General features: G+C 48.3%; 4 non-coding genes across 4 annotated transcripts; 1 reads left to right on the forward strand and 3 right to left on the reverse strand.

The window, feature by feature from the left end:
* Nucleotides 1-723: 723 nt before the first annotated feature.
* TRNAN-GUU (transfer RNA asparagine (anticodon GUU)) lies at nt 724-797 on the reverse strand. The gene has a single exon. It is a non-coding gene; the product is annotated as a tRNA-Asn (tRNA).
* Nucleotides 798-6,065: 5,268 nt separating this feature from the next.
* TRNAH-GUG (transfer RNA histidin (anticodon GUG)) lies at nt 6,066-6,137 on the reverse strand. The gene has a single exon. It is a non-coding gene; the product is annotated as a tRNA-His (tRNA).
* Nucleotides 6,138-6,808: 671 nt separating this feature from the next.
* On the forward strand, nt 6,809-6,882 carry TRNAN-GUU (transfer RNA asparagine (anticodon GUU)). Its single transcript has one exon. It is a non-coding gene; the product is annotated as a tRNA-Asn (tRNA).
* A 2,897-nt stretch (nt 6,883-9,779) lies between these two features.
* On the reverse strand, nt 9,780-9,852 carry TRNAV-CAC (transfer RNA valine (anticodon CAC)). The gene has a single exon. It is a non-coding gene; the product is annotated as a tRNA-Val (tRNA).
* Between the last annotated feature and the right edge of the window lie 3,715 nt (nt 9,853-13,567).

Below are 13,567 nucleotides of genomic sequence, written 5' to 3' on the forward strand. Positions count from 1 at the left end.
CTAAGAACGAAGAGGTAAACCAGATGAAGAGTGGTGGGCAGCAAAGCAAAGTTTATTGAGCAATAGTATAAAGCTCCTGGAGAGGGAGGGAGCCCAAGTGGGTTGCCTTCAGAGTTTGTAAGTTTAGGGGTTTTTATGAGGTCTGTGGAGCTGTCTTAAGCAATCAGGGTGCGCTGAGTCACGCCAATCAGGGCTTTGGTCAGGCATCTATCTACCAATTAGGTTAATGTCTCTATGCTGATGGTCTTTTTTTGCTGACATTTGGGGGCTTATGTCTTAACTGCCCCTTGCCTGTGATATTGACAAATTCTTTGTGGTTAATTGTCTTTTTTTAGGACGTTTTGCAGAAGTCATTGCTGCAAGGGCTACTAAGCAGAATGTTAGTGTGGTCCTATTTAAGCTGCAGAACAGGATTTCTGTCTTACTTTAGCTGTCTGGACTCCATATTTTCTTGTTGGGAACTCAGGCTGGCCCTGAGCACCTAACTGTCCAACTAACTCCTAATACACAAAGGGTTAAATAAGCACTAGTACACGCGATATGGAAAGTGAGGCAGAGAACACTGGTGTTCTTGCTTTCTCATACATATGCTTTAAATAGCTCTTCCCAGGATCTGGGATGACCTTCCCATAAAGGAGGTGCACAGGACAGAATGGTAATATAAGTGGGGTCTTCTTGAAGAGGAGAAGACCACAGAACAAAGACTTTCTAAATGCAAAGTCTCGTCCCTGGGTGGGCTCGAACCACCAACCTTTCGGTTAACAGCCGAACGCGCTAACCCATTGCGCCACAGAGACCTACGGGAGCCTCTTCCCTCCTCCCACCTGAAAGCAAGCACGCACTCAACGCCAAGGGAAACCCTGGCAGGACCACCGTGCAGGCTCCAAGGCTTCGGAAAACCCGGGAGGAGGAGGAGTCGCGCTGTGCTCCTTGCGTTTGAACCCCGTGCGTTGGGTGATTCCGAAGGCGGAAGGGCAGCCAGCCGAAGTGCTGGTCGCTGTGATGGGAACCGGAAAGATAAAGGGAAGGGGGATGGCGGAGTAAGCGTGGGGGAGAAGCAGAAACGAGATCAAGGGAAAAAAGGAAACGTGAGAAGGAACAAAGAAAGAAGTATGGATGAGACGAAGAGACTGCTAGGAAATCTGTGAAGAGGCACAAGCCCGAACCTGAGATATGAAAGTTGTTTTGTTATGTAGCAGAATGGGGAGGGAGAAACGGAGAACAGTATGAAAGAGAACGGCATGAACATCTGTAGATGTCCAGGAATAAAACAAAGGAAGTGTGAATATTTTTACATCAAAAAAAATTGAAGTGCAGTGGCTGCCAGCAGGACTGTGGTGCATCGTCCCTGCGGAGTGGTTAGTGCCCTCGCAGCTGCAGAAACCTCCGTTCAAACCAGGTAGCCGTAGGGTAGTGTCTGGCCAATCTTTTGGGTTGCTCTTAATCTCAGCACCAGCTATGCACCTTAGTTTGCCGCAGGGGGAACAGAGGGTACTTAGGAGCGGAGTACACCGCTGGCCCACAGCGCCCTGCGGTCGGGAGAGGAGTAAATCCCACAGTGCACTTCCGGCGGCCGGCCAAAGTGAAAGCTTGGTTTCCTTGTCTCCCTACGGAGCAGAAAATATCCCCAAAGATGAAATACCGCCTTTCAAGGACACTGGCCTATAGCTTTCACTAATGAAATAGTGTCCTCGTAGCCTTTTTTCTGGTAAAGATATTTCAAGAATCAGTGTGTGGGGGGAGGGGTAATTCTAAATGAAAATGAATTTTCGAGTTTACGATAAAATGCCAACAAGTCATGGTCTACGCCAGCTTGTCGCCATCTGCCATCCGCTAGTTTTTATGGGAACAGTGAATTATTGAATTACAGTTCTCGAAGACTAAAGATCACAAATCTTTAGCGTCCACTTTGTTGAATGTGGGCAAATGTAATCATCACTCAAAAAAAGTTATAAAAAATTGCCATCATCTCAGAAGTGTACCTTGAGCCCCTTTCCAGGTAATTCATACCTTATCTCGCTTAGTTAATTATTAGTTTGAGGTCTATTTGCTATTGGTTACTATTGCTTATTCTTGAAATTCAAATGAATGAATGCTTATTTTTTGCGTTTGCCTTTCTATGCAACATTATGTTCATTAAATATATCCGTATTAATATGTACATGACTTGATTTTGGTTTTATTGGAGTAACTTTGGTGTTATTTGGTATTAATTAGTGTGATTGAAGAATATTCTTAGTGTTTTGGTGAATATTCTGTACCAGTCTTTCTGTGTGTTTGTGCACTGATAGACGTACTGCAATTGCTGGGCCGTGAAGTAGGTATGAGTTTAACTTTATTAGAAATTGTCAACAGTCCTCTGGAATGGTTTTGAACCAGTAACTAGAGTTGCAATTGCTCAATATTCTTATCAGCATTTGGTGTACTAATTCTTTTAAATATAGCCATGCTGGAGGGTGGATAATGTTATCTGCTTATATTTTTAATCTGTATTTCCCAAATAAGTAAAAAAATCAAGATTTTTTTTTTAATAAGCTCCACACCTCAAACTCATGGCCCGAGATCCAGATCTGAGCTGAGCTCGTCAGACACATAACTGACTGAGCCACGCAAGCACCCCTCAAGAATGTTTCTTACATTTTGGTCATTAAGATATCTTACTTTGTGAAGAAAATCGATTCAAATATTTTGCCTACTTTTATTTGGTTTAGTTTTTTTATTACTGATTTATAAAAATTCTTCATCTATTTGAATAATTGAGACATTTTAAAGTGATAGGCTAATGTGTTTTCTCAGTTTGTGAGTTAACTTTTGTCTTTCATATGGCGATTTTTCATGAGTACGAGTGTTTAATTCAGATGAAATCTTTTTAGCTTCATTTTTTCGTTTATATTTATGCCTTTTTATGTTCTATGAGAAATCTTTGTACCAAATATTGTGAATGTATTCTCTCAAATTCTCTATGAGCTCTAGGATTTTAGGTTTAATTTAAAAATCTGGGGCGCCTGGGTGGCTCAGTTGTTAGGCGTCTGCCTTCAGCTCAGGGCATGATCCCAGAGTCCTGGGGATCGAGCCCCGCATCCGGCTTCCTGTTCCACTGGGAGCCTGCTTCTTCCTCTCCCACTCCCCCTGCTTGTGTTCCCTCTCTCGCTGGCTCTCTCTCTCTCTGTCAAATAAATAAATAAATAAATAAATAAATAAATAAATAAAATCTTTAAAAAAATAAAAATCTGTGACATATTCTCAAAATAAAAATATTCTTGGGAGCTATCAATGACAATGCATAGAGAATACTTCCAAAATGCTCTTAGTAGAATCCATTAGGCTCCCATACTTGTAGGAATGATGGTATTAGCATACTCCATGATTACAGGAAGATTCAGAAATTATCCTTCAAACCTGTCAAGTGTTGAGTGAAAATGATTCTTTTGGAAATCTTTACAACAGTTTCCCCCTAGTTGCAATGGATGTTTACTGGATCCAGGGAAAGTCTGCATAGATAACTTGCACAGGTATTTTCCGAATTATATTCTTCCCAAGGCTATCTCCAGTGATTCCTCCATAGTATTTGGTTTCCTTTACATGACATTTTATTTTACTTTATTTTTTAGATTGTATTTTATTTATTTTTTAGATGGCATTCTAAAAAGCCCTGAGAACATATCATGCAAACACACACACACATACGCACACACACACACACACTCTCACACACGCAAACTCACACTTGTCATATTTGAACACTTACCTCCTTCACACATTCCCCTTTCTCGCCCATCCAGGGCAGGGACCTGACCCACAATCTATCCAGGACCAATTCTAGAAGGTCTTGGGGTGGATCCAACATCCCACAGGATTGACAATTCTACCAATTCCGTGTATCTCCTACTCCAGACCTTGATGACAAGCATTTGCGGCTCCCTCACACCTACATTATAAGGTGCCTGTGGGCACCGGGTTCACAGCTCCAAGCCACAGGAGCTAAAGGCCTCTCCAGTGCTCCTGTTTGTGTGGGAACATCAAGGCTGGTTGAGTCAGGCGCGTTTCTCCCTCCTGGTATCGCTTTCAGCTCTGCTTGGGAAATCAGGTCCCCACTCTCATCCTTCTGGCTCTTCTATTTCACGACGGAAGTGTATGCACGTAACTGCTTCTTGCACCCCACCTCCTGTCTGTCCGCAGGTTTCAGGGGTACACTCTGCTCACTCCCTACAGCCGGAAGTATCTGTGGGAGCTCCCGCGCGGGGACCCCGCTCCCCGAGCTCCGCACCAGGCCGGGAATTTCTCGCAGGCTGGAGGGCCGGCACCAACAGAAGAAAGGCCACGCGGCGTATATTGGTGGGAAAGCCTGGGGGACGTCGCCCGAAGGCCTCCCGCTCCACATTCCCTTTGGGGCCAAGTCGGAAGGAGGCACCCCTTCCAGGAACATGGAGGCCTGAGACCGGCCTTCGCACTGAGGCTCCCGGGTCCAGCGCGCCCTCTCCGTCCCGGCCCCCCCTAGCCTGCTGTTCCTCGCCTTTCACCCGCTTCTCCCTCTCCGTCCTCGTCGTCTTCCACTCCCTCTGTGTTCTTGGGGACGGGAAGCCGCCACCACTCCCCCCCCCCCCAACCCGCGGAAGTGACCCCGCCGCCTCGCCAGTGCTTGCGGAGAGAGTTGGTTCCACCTTGCCAAACCGTGGGAAGAGAGAGAACCTGCAGCAGCAGGCAACCGGTTCCTGTGCTGTTTCTCAGGGCTCAGCCCTTCCAGGGGCCCGGCTCAGGGGCCTGGAATCCCTGTTGCTCCTTGAGGGGCCAGAGACGCGTGCGGCTCAAGGAGCTGGCCAAGTTAGCGCCTCTCCCACCGCTCCTCGGGGAAGAGCAGGAATATCCTGTGGGGTCGCTCTTACCCAGAAGAGACACCTGACAACTGGTCGAGCAGGAGCCCAAGCGGCGCACCGGGCCACTTCTCAACGTCACTTCCATCGGCCCATCCAACCCTGGGAGGGCCTTGGAGAGAGGAGGAATGCTGGAGGAGGACGCATTCTTCAGTGGCAATAAAAATTCCACTTTTCTCCGACTTTCCTCACTGCTCCTTTCCGCTCTTCCATTCTAGCACTTCTAGGATAGAAGAACGGTGGTCTTGCTTTCCTTGCGGACCTTGTGTGTGTGTGTGTGTGTGTGTGTGTGTGTGTGTGTGTTTGTTTTTTTGGTCCATGGCTCCCTTTCCTTCAATGTACATTTATTCACATATCCACACATTACTAGTAGAATGGCATTTGTATGAGTCTTTCCTCAAATGCTGCAGATTGAAATTACTCAAACATCTATCATTTGTCTTTAGTTTTACGGGGATGTGATACTTATCATTACACCATTATCATTATCATTAACACCAAAATTAAAGTGTGACAAATGCAATAACATACATAAAAACCATAATGTTGCTTGATAAGGGCTAGATAGAAAAAGTGTATATTCATTCATGTGAATTTGAAGAAAGAAGCCTAATCTGTAGGGGTAGGCATCAGAATAGTTTAAAATAGCAGAGATGGACAGGCATTACCTAAAAGTGTATCAAACACATGCTTGAATCATAGAAAACTTCTGTCTTGATCCTGGTGATGATTGCGCATTTCAATATTTAAATGGCTGTCCCTTAATTATTTGGGCCTTTTGTTCTGTGAATACACGTTACTAATTTCCTTTTTAGGATAAGAATTAGCTATTCAACATTAGAGAATCCAATGTAGACCAGGACTAGTCTGGAGTGTATTGCAAACTCTCTAAAATCTGCTCTTTTTGTGTACAGAAGTCTCACTAATGTGTGAAATATTTCCACCAGAAGAACCCCCGATATGACTAGACCATTTCCGCTCGCACCTCATTTTTAGAGATTTTCTGCTGAATGGTGAAATGTGGAGCAGACCCGGGGTTCCTGTGTGACAGCTACATATAGCTTAGTGCAGTACTGGGTTTTCCTCTCTTCTCCTGACCGTATTGCCCTGGTGGTCCGCGAAAAGCGTGGCTCTCGGCCTGTAGGTAAGGAGAGCAGCCCCTGCGGTTTGAAACACAAAGCAAAACGGAAGCCTTGCCGTGACTCGGATTCGAACCGAGGTTGCTGCGGCCACAACGCAGAGTACTAACCACTATACGATCACGGCGCGCCACCCTCCCGGTGGCAAGCTCAAGCCTTGCTCTACTAATTTTGACAAATTCATTCCAGTTATTGCGCTGCTTTGTTCTTGGACAACTACAAGGTACTCGTGCCGTTTCCCTCCCCATTCTGATGCATTTATCACCTCCTCTTCATGCAGCCCGTGCATCTGTACAGGCCTCCTGGGAAGTATCTTTGCAGCGTCCACGCCTCCCCCATTTCTTTCCCTCCTCCTCACATTTCCTCTTTTGATCCCTGCATCCTCCACTCCGGCTCCCACCCCACCGACCGCAGCCGAGCGGAGCACCTGCCGCGCAAATAGGCGGGTGAAGGCGAAGCAACTGGAAGAGCCATCACGCGTGCCCACCAGGCGTTTACCTTCTTCTGGGCCCCTCTTGCGTCAGGCCCGGGAGGTCACGGCCCTGGGTGTCTGTGGGGGCGTTGGCATCTGAAGCGGGTATGGAACGAGGTGTGGGAAGGCTGTTCCGCTGGCTGTCCTTCTGCCTTCGAAATCACTCAACGCACGGGTTTCAAACGCGACCAGCACGTGGTATCCATTCCTCTCGGGTTTTCCGAAACTTTGGACCCTTAACGGCAGTCCTGCAAAGATAGGTGGCTCCCCCTAGCGTTAAGTGCGTGTGCTTGCTCTCTGTTGGATGGGGACGTATGCTTCCACGGGTCTCTGTGGCGCAATCGGTTAGCGCGTTCGGCTGTTAACCGAAAGGTTGGTGGTTCGAGCCCACCCAGGGACGAAGTTGTATTTTTAGAACGTGACAGCGTTTGCAGTTGTTTCTACTCTGTGCATCCTCTCACTTAAAGGGAGAGAAATGCCTCTATGACCCTCCGGTCCTTAAGTATTTTGTGTACAAGTGAAGGAGCTAAGCCAAGATCGTCATGGATCCTCACATCCTGGAAGAGCTGGGGAGAAAAACAGGTCACCAGGAATCCTCAAGAGTAGAGTCATCATCGTTACCTTCTGAATTCCTTTTAACAATGAAGTTTTTTTGTTCGTGTTAGTATTTATTTAACCCTTTCCATATACTTTTGAAATTAAGTTGTTTTTATGCTATCAGTATTATAAATAATACTGCAGCCATATGCCGTTTCAATACTTGGACACCTCTTTACCGAAGAATGCTGAAAGAGCAATTGCTGTATCATAGTCTTTACATGGTTTCCGTATGATTCGATTTTTTCTTTTGTTGCCTTATTAGCTATAAATCTTTCGTTTGTTATTTCAGCGACTGCTTAGGCTTCATAGCTGCATACATCTGTAACTTACCACAGTTGGCCTTTAAGTCATCTCATACCTCTTAACATTTCTCCCCTGCCTGTCTTTATGCTTGTTTTGTCATGCATTTTATTTTGCATGTTATAAACCTCACAATCCGTCATCATTACCTTTGTTTAATCTGTCCCTTTTTTTAGAGATTTAAATAATAATAAGAAAAATCTTATCTATTTTCCCATGCAAGTATCATTTCTGTTGTCTTTCATTCCTTTGGCTACATGCAGGTTCCCATACGGTATCAGTGTCCTTCTTCCTGGAGGATTCCTTTAACCTTTTCGCAGCATGAGTCTGCTGGTGAGTCTTTCAGCATTTGTATGCAAATGTTATTATTCACCTTCATTTTTGAAAGACTTTTTTTGGGGGGAGGAAGCATAGAATTCCACATTGACTACCCCCCCCCAGTCATTTAAAGATATTTTCTATAAAAAAGCACCCCAGGAAAAACCAGGCCTCCAGTAACAGCACTTTACTTCTTGGAGCAGACATTGCATGGGTTTTATACTTCTTAAAGTGACAGTGATGGCCACCTGTACCAACACCCCTAAAGTTACTCACACTTCCTTTCAACCTGTTAACCTGCAGCCACTCTATAATCTATAAAAATATGCAGCAGCATTATATTAAAAACAGTGTTTTGTTATTTCTCCTTATACATACATATACATACATATATATATATATATACATATATATATATTTAAAGATTTACTTATTTATCTAAGAGAGACACAGAGAGAGAGAGAGCAGCAGGGAGGAACAGAGGGAGAGAGAATCTCAAGTAGACTCCCCACTGAGTGGGGAGCCTGATGCAGGGCTCAATCTCAGGACCCTGAGAGCATGCGCTAAAATCAAGAGTCAGATGCTTAACCAACGGAACCACCCAGGCACCCCTGTTATTTCTCTTTTAATTAGAAATTGTCCAGGCAAAGATTATACGTTAATTCAATTTAATATCATTCAAAGAACTTAATAGATCTTAAAATCTCAAAGGAAGCTGACACATAATAGAGAAATGTATGTTGGAATCATATTAGATGATAACTAAAACATTTACTGAAAGTTGTGAGTGGAATAATTAAGTCACAATGATTTCTAGAATTTTAAAATCTTAATCTTCACTTAAAAGATATTATATGGTATATGTTAGATATGTGAAAGCTCAGTCACTACCCCACTTCAGGGAGAGACACAATTCAACACACACCAATCAGGATGTGTCTGCTTGGACTCAGACTGCTGCCAGGACCGGGTCAAGGCCGGGACAAGACATAGCGTCTCACCCCTCCCTGACTGGCAGATGTTTTGGACCCTCAGGCCTGGCCTCACCAGAGTCACCTGGACCTTGGGACACACCTACCTCTGAGGATTAAGAAGAGGCTTCTTTATGCTGGGAAGCCGGGAAAAGAGTTTCCTTGACTTAGGTAGTGGCTGTGAAAGAGATGTGAATGCTAGCCGCTAGACCACTAGACTCTCAGTAGACCATGCAAGATCTCTGCTTGGGCCTTTGCAGTAAAAGTTAGATTACCAGAGAGACAGAGCAAAAGTGGGGGTGATTCCCAGCAGCCCAAGGCTGCCAGCCTTCGCCCCGCTGCCCATCACCTTTCCCAGCCTCAGCGGCGCTTTGGGTTCTGAGGTCCCACCACCGGGTAACTGGCCTGTGCTGCATTCCAGTCTAGCTTTAGCCCGGTGTGTGGCCGCGCCAAGGCCACGCTCTCTTTCTGAGCCTCGGTTTCCTGGCGAGTTAAGGTGCGGACTTGGCTCTCAGCGGGTGGGGAGCAGAGAGTCCCTCGACTTCGTGACCTCCCAACTAGCTCAAGGGCTCTCCTGATGATGGCACCGGAAGGGCTCCTCTGGTGTCCCCGCGGGCTCAGGAGGTGGAGCCGGAAGCTCTTACTCGACGAGTCCCAGGGGCGCTTCGTTTTCTTTCGTTCCCTCGGGCAAATCCACGTGCGGGGCAAGCGTGCGGGGGTCGGAGAAAGCCAAGTGTGCTCCCCAGGGAAGAACTGGTTGGTTTTCAGAGCCGTGGGGCCCCGGTCAGCCAGCAGAGCCGATGGAGACGCCAGAGGAGCAGGTTAGGGGGTTTCTGGATGCAGAGGAAACCTGAAGGGGGCCTTGTCCCGCGTGCGCTCTTGGCCTGACGACCTGGCTGCGGCCTGCGCTCCACCGAGACTCGGAGCCGACGACCCCCGCCGCGTTGTTAAGCGCCGAGCAGGCTTTCAGGAAGCAAGGGGACTCCAGCCTTGCTTTGTGTTCGCTTTTCTGAATGGAAACTGGGGCTGCGCACGCTGAGGCCGCCTTGGCTGAAAGCGCGCTCCTGTGTGGGTTCAGAACAGCAGTCCTTGGGGGTAAAAGGGAAGCTGTTTCCGCCCGGTTTCGAACCGGGGACCTTTCGCGTGTGAGGCGAACGTGATAACCACTACACTACGGAAGCGAGAAGCCGGCGGGGTTTCCTGCCGGAACCCTGAAAAGCTTGCGTCCTGCCGCTGCTGCGGTGCCCGCCAACTGCTTTCCTAAGTGCGAAAGGCCCCTGGAAGCACCCGCGACCCTGCAGGCAAGGGGACCCCAGCGCCCCAGCGGCGGCGGCTTAGGATTCCGCGTCTCCCCATCCCGGGAAGCGAAGGCCTGGGGACCCTGGGCGGTCTGGCTTCGTATCCGCATCAAACACAGACTTTGCAGATCCGGAGCGACGGGCCCCGGTGCAGAAGGCGCCCCGCCGACTCCCCAGCTCCCGGAGGAGGCGGGTCAGGTGCGTCTGAGCCCAGGCGCCCCGCCGCCCGGCCGTGGGGTCACCCGCCCTCCTGGGCCCACGGCAGCCCCTTTCGCTGCGGGGGCGGTCAGGGTTTTCGGCTCGCGGCCGCCGCTCGGCGCCTGGAATCCTCCCAGGAACCGGAGGGCGCGCTCTCCCCGGCCTCCCGGCTGCACAGCGCCGCCTGCCCTGCGCGCTCTTCCTTCGCCGGCCCTTTGGCTCTGCGCTTCTCCCGAGTCTTCTCGGGAGAGGGGGTCTTTCCGATTCTTGGCACTGTCACTTATTCTAGTCGACTAACTTAAGTAAAACATCTTAATCATTTTTAGATATTTTAGGCATATCGTAGCAAAGGCTATGTGTTAGGACGTTTAACTGTTTTAAAATCTCGAACACCATACAGGCCAACTCACGATTCCTGGGCAGTACTGAATTCGTTTGAAGACCTGGTAGAGTATAAATCTATTCAGGATCCAGGGGGAGTCCACTCAAATTTCAGGATTGTTTGATTTCTCCCTAATCGTCTTGAGAGTCATTTTGAATAGCAGGGTTTTTTATATTTAAATTTTAGTTAACACATACTGCAATATTGGTTTCTGGAGTAGATTTCAGTGATTCATCACTTACATACAACACCCAGTGCTCATCATAAGTGCCCTCTTTAAGACCCATCACCCATCTAGCCCACCCCCCACCCGCCCATCAACCCTCAGTTCTCTATTCCTAGGAGTCACTTATTGTTTCCTCTCTTCTTTTTTTACCCCTTCCCATATGGTCATCTGTTTTCTTTCTTAAATTCCACATATGAGTGAGATTATATGGTATTTGTCTTTCTCCGACTGACTTATTTCATTTAGTATAATACATAGTTGCAAATTGCAAGGTTTCATTTTTTGATGGCTGAGTAATATTCCATTGTATTCCACATCTTTATCCATTCATCAATCCATGGACATCTGGGCTCTCTCCATAGTTAGGCTATTGTTATTAATGCTGCTATAAACATTGGGGTTCATGTATCCCTTTGCATCTGTATTTTTGTATCCTTTGGGTAAATACCTAATAGTGCAATCGCTAGATCCTAGGGTAGTAGTTCTATTTGTAACTTTTTGAGGAAACTTCAAACTGTTCTCCAGAGTGGCTGCACCAGTTTGCATTCCCACCAACCGTGCAGGAGCAGGAGCAGTCCCCTTTTTCCCATCCTCACCAACACCGGTTGTTTGTTGTGTTGTTAATTTTAGCCATTCTGACAGGTGTGAGGTATTATCTCATCATGGTTTTGATTTGTATTTCCCTGATGATAGTGACGCTAAGCATCTTTTCAGGTGTCTGTTAGCCATCTGGATGTTTTCTTTGGGAAAAAATGTCTATTCATGTATTCTGCCCATTTCTTAAGTGGATTAGTTGTCTTTTGGGTGTTGAGTTTGAGAAGTTCTTTATAGACTGGGTACTAACCCTTTATCAGATATGTTGTTTGCAAATACCCTCTCCTATTCCGTAGGCTGCCTTTTAGTTTTGTTGATTGTTTCCTTCGCTGTGCAGAAGCTTTTCATCTTGATGAAGTCCCAATAGTTCATTTTTGCTTTTGTTTTCTTTGCCTCTGGCGATGTGTCTAGTAACAAGTTACTACTGCTGAGATCAAAAGGCTTCTGCCTGTGTTCTCCTCTAGGATTTTGATGGTTTCCTGTCTTTTAGGTCTTTCATCCATTTTGAATTAATTTTTATGTATGGTGTAAGAAAGTGGTCCAGTTTCATTCTTCTACATATTACTATCCAGTTTTTCCAACACCATTTGTTGAAGAACAGTTTTGCTTTACGTTTTACAATGCCTGAAACTTCTTTTATTTGCCTTCTATAGTTTTTCTGTTCAATAGGTCACAGAGTGCAGTTTTTAACTTCGGAGGGACAAAGAGGTAACGGTGGTTTTCACAGAAAGCCAGTCAGTGTCTAGAGGGGTTTTCACGTTTACCTCAGAGTGAAGGGCCAACGGGCAGAAATGCCCAGAAAGACCTTAACACGTTCTCTCTCTCTCATTTTCCTTCAGAAGTAAAGCTTAAAACGTGTGAGGGAAGAAATGTGCCATTTTCTCCAGCAGTTGCTCTTCTTAGAGCAATGATTACCGAGTTTCCTTCACACTCGAAGTTCAAGGGTTCCCACCCTGAGGAAGGGCGGGCAGCAAACTCACTGGACACCAGCCCTCAGTGCTCTGTCTTGTTCTGCTTTGGCTCAGAATGCAGTTGAGGATGCGACTGGACTGCGTCACCTTCACCATTAACCGGAGGGCTTATTTCCAAAAGACGTGGCCTTCAAAGTAGCATTCCATTGTGACATGTCATTCGTTTTTTCCCCCTTTCCTTCTCTCCAAATTCTATTTTTCTCCTCCCCCGCCCAGGCAGTGGAGAGGATTCACCGTCTTTCTGTCGCTTTGGGGGACCCTTTGCGGTTCCGCGTGGACAGGAGGAAGGAGTAGTTGTCCCTTCCCCTACAGGAGTGGGAAGGGCGGTCAGCGCTCGAGGACCACAAACTAGCACCCTCGCCCCGCGGACGCCGGGTGCCCGCCGACCCGATCGAGCGCTCCTTGGAGCTTCTCTGCAGGCCGACAGGGAAGGCGCGTGGGATTCCAGACCCGGCGCGAGAGGCCGCGCTGAGGGGCCCCGGCCCTAACCCCTGGCCCTCGAGGACCGGCCTCGAGGACCCCCTACCCCCCAAGAAAAAGCGCAAGGGCGCTCAATCCCACGGTCCCGACGCTTGAGGGTGAGGGCGCCGATGGCCCAGCGTTAGACTGATCTCGCCGCCGGTACGGGACAGTCGTTCGCCGAACGCGGGCCGGAGGGGAGAGTGTGTGGCTCCCAGACGGCGGCCAGCGAAAGAAGAGACGGGGTTTTCCGCCCGAGCGGCCGTGTGGCGCGGGAGAAAGGCCGGCGTCCGAGAGAACTGTTGGGCCCGAGCGTGCGGAGCCTCGGCTGAGGTAGGTCGGAAGCGCAGGGCGGCGGGTTGCGGGGGCGAGACCCCGCGTCCAGTTCGGGGCCGCCGAGCGCTCCTGAAGGCGGTCTCGGTCCGCTCTGCGCCCTGTGCTGCTGCGTCCCCCGGAGTCCGCCGGGTGATGTTGGGGACGCCGGGTCTCACGCCGGGCGCCTCCCCTCCCGCGCCCTCGCGGCGACCTCGTGAGCAGCTGGGGGGGGGGGGGTGGGGTGCGGCCGGGACTTGGGGACATGGCGGGGCTCGGGGCGCGCCGAGCTCTTGGTCTTTCCTGTGGGGCTCTTTTTATTGAGAAAGCAGGGAGGGAGGCTTTGGGGACAATTTTTGAGACGGGTGTGCGCCACCCAGAAGAACAAACAGACGGGAAAGTCACAGCTCAATGCAGAGGGTACTTGGATCTCTTAAAAAAAACTAACCTGCCAGC

This window comes from Ursus americanus, chromosome 12 (assembly GCF_024610735.1).
Source record: "Ursus americanus isolate L20-20 chromosome 12, mUrsAme1.1.p, whole genome shotgun sequence".
Lineage (NCBI taxonomy): Eukaryota > Metazoa > Chordata > Mammalia > Carnivora > Ursidae > Ursus > Ursus americanus.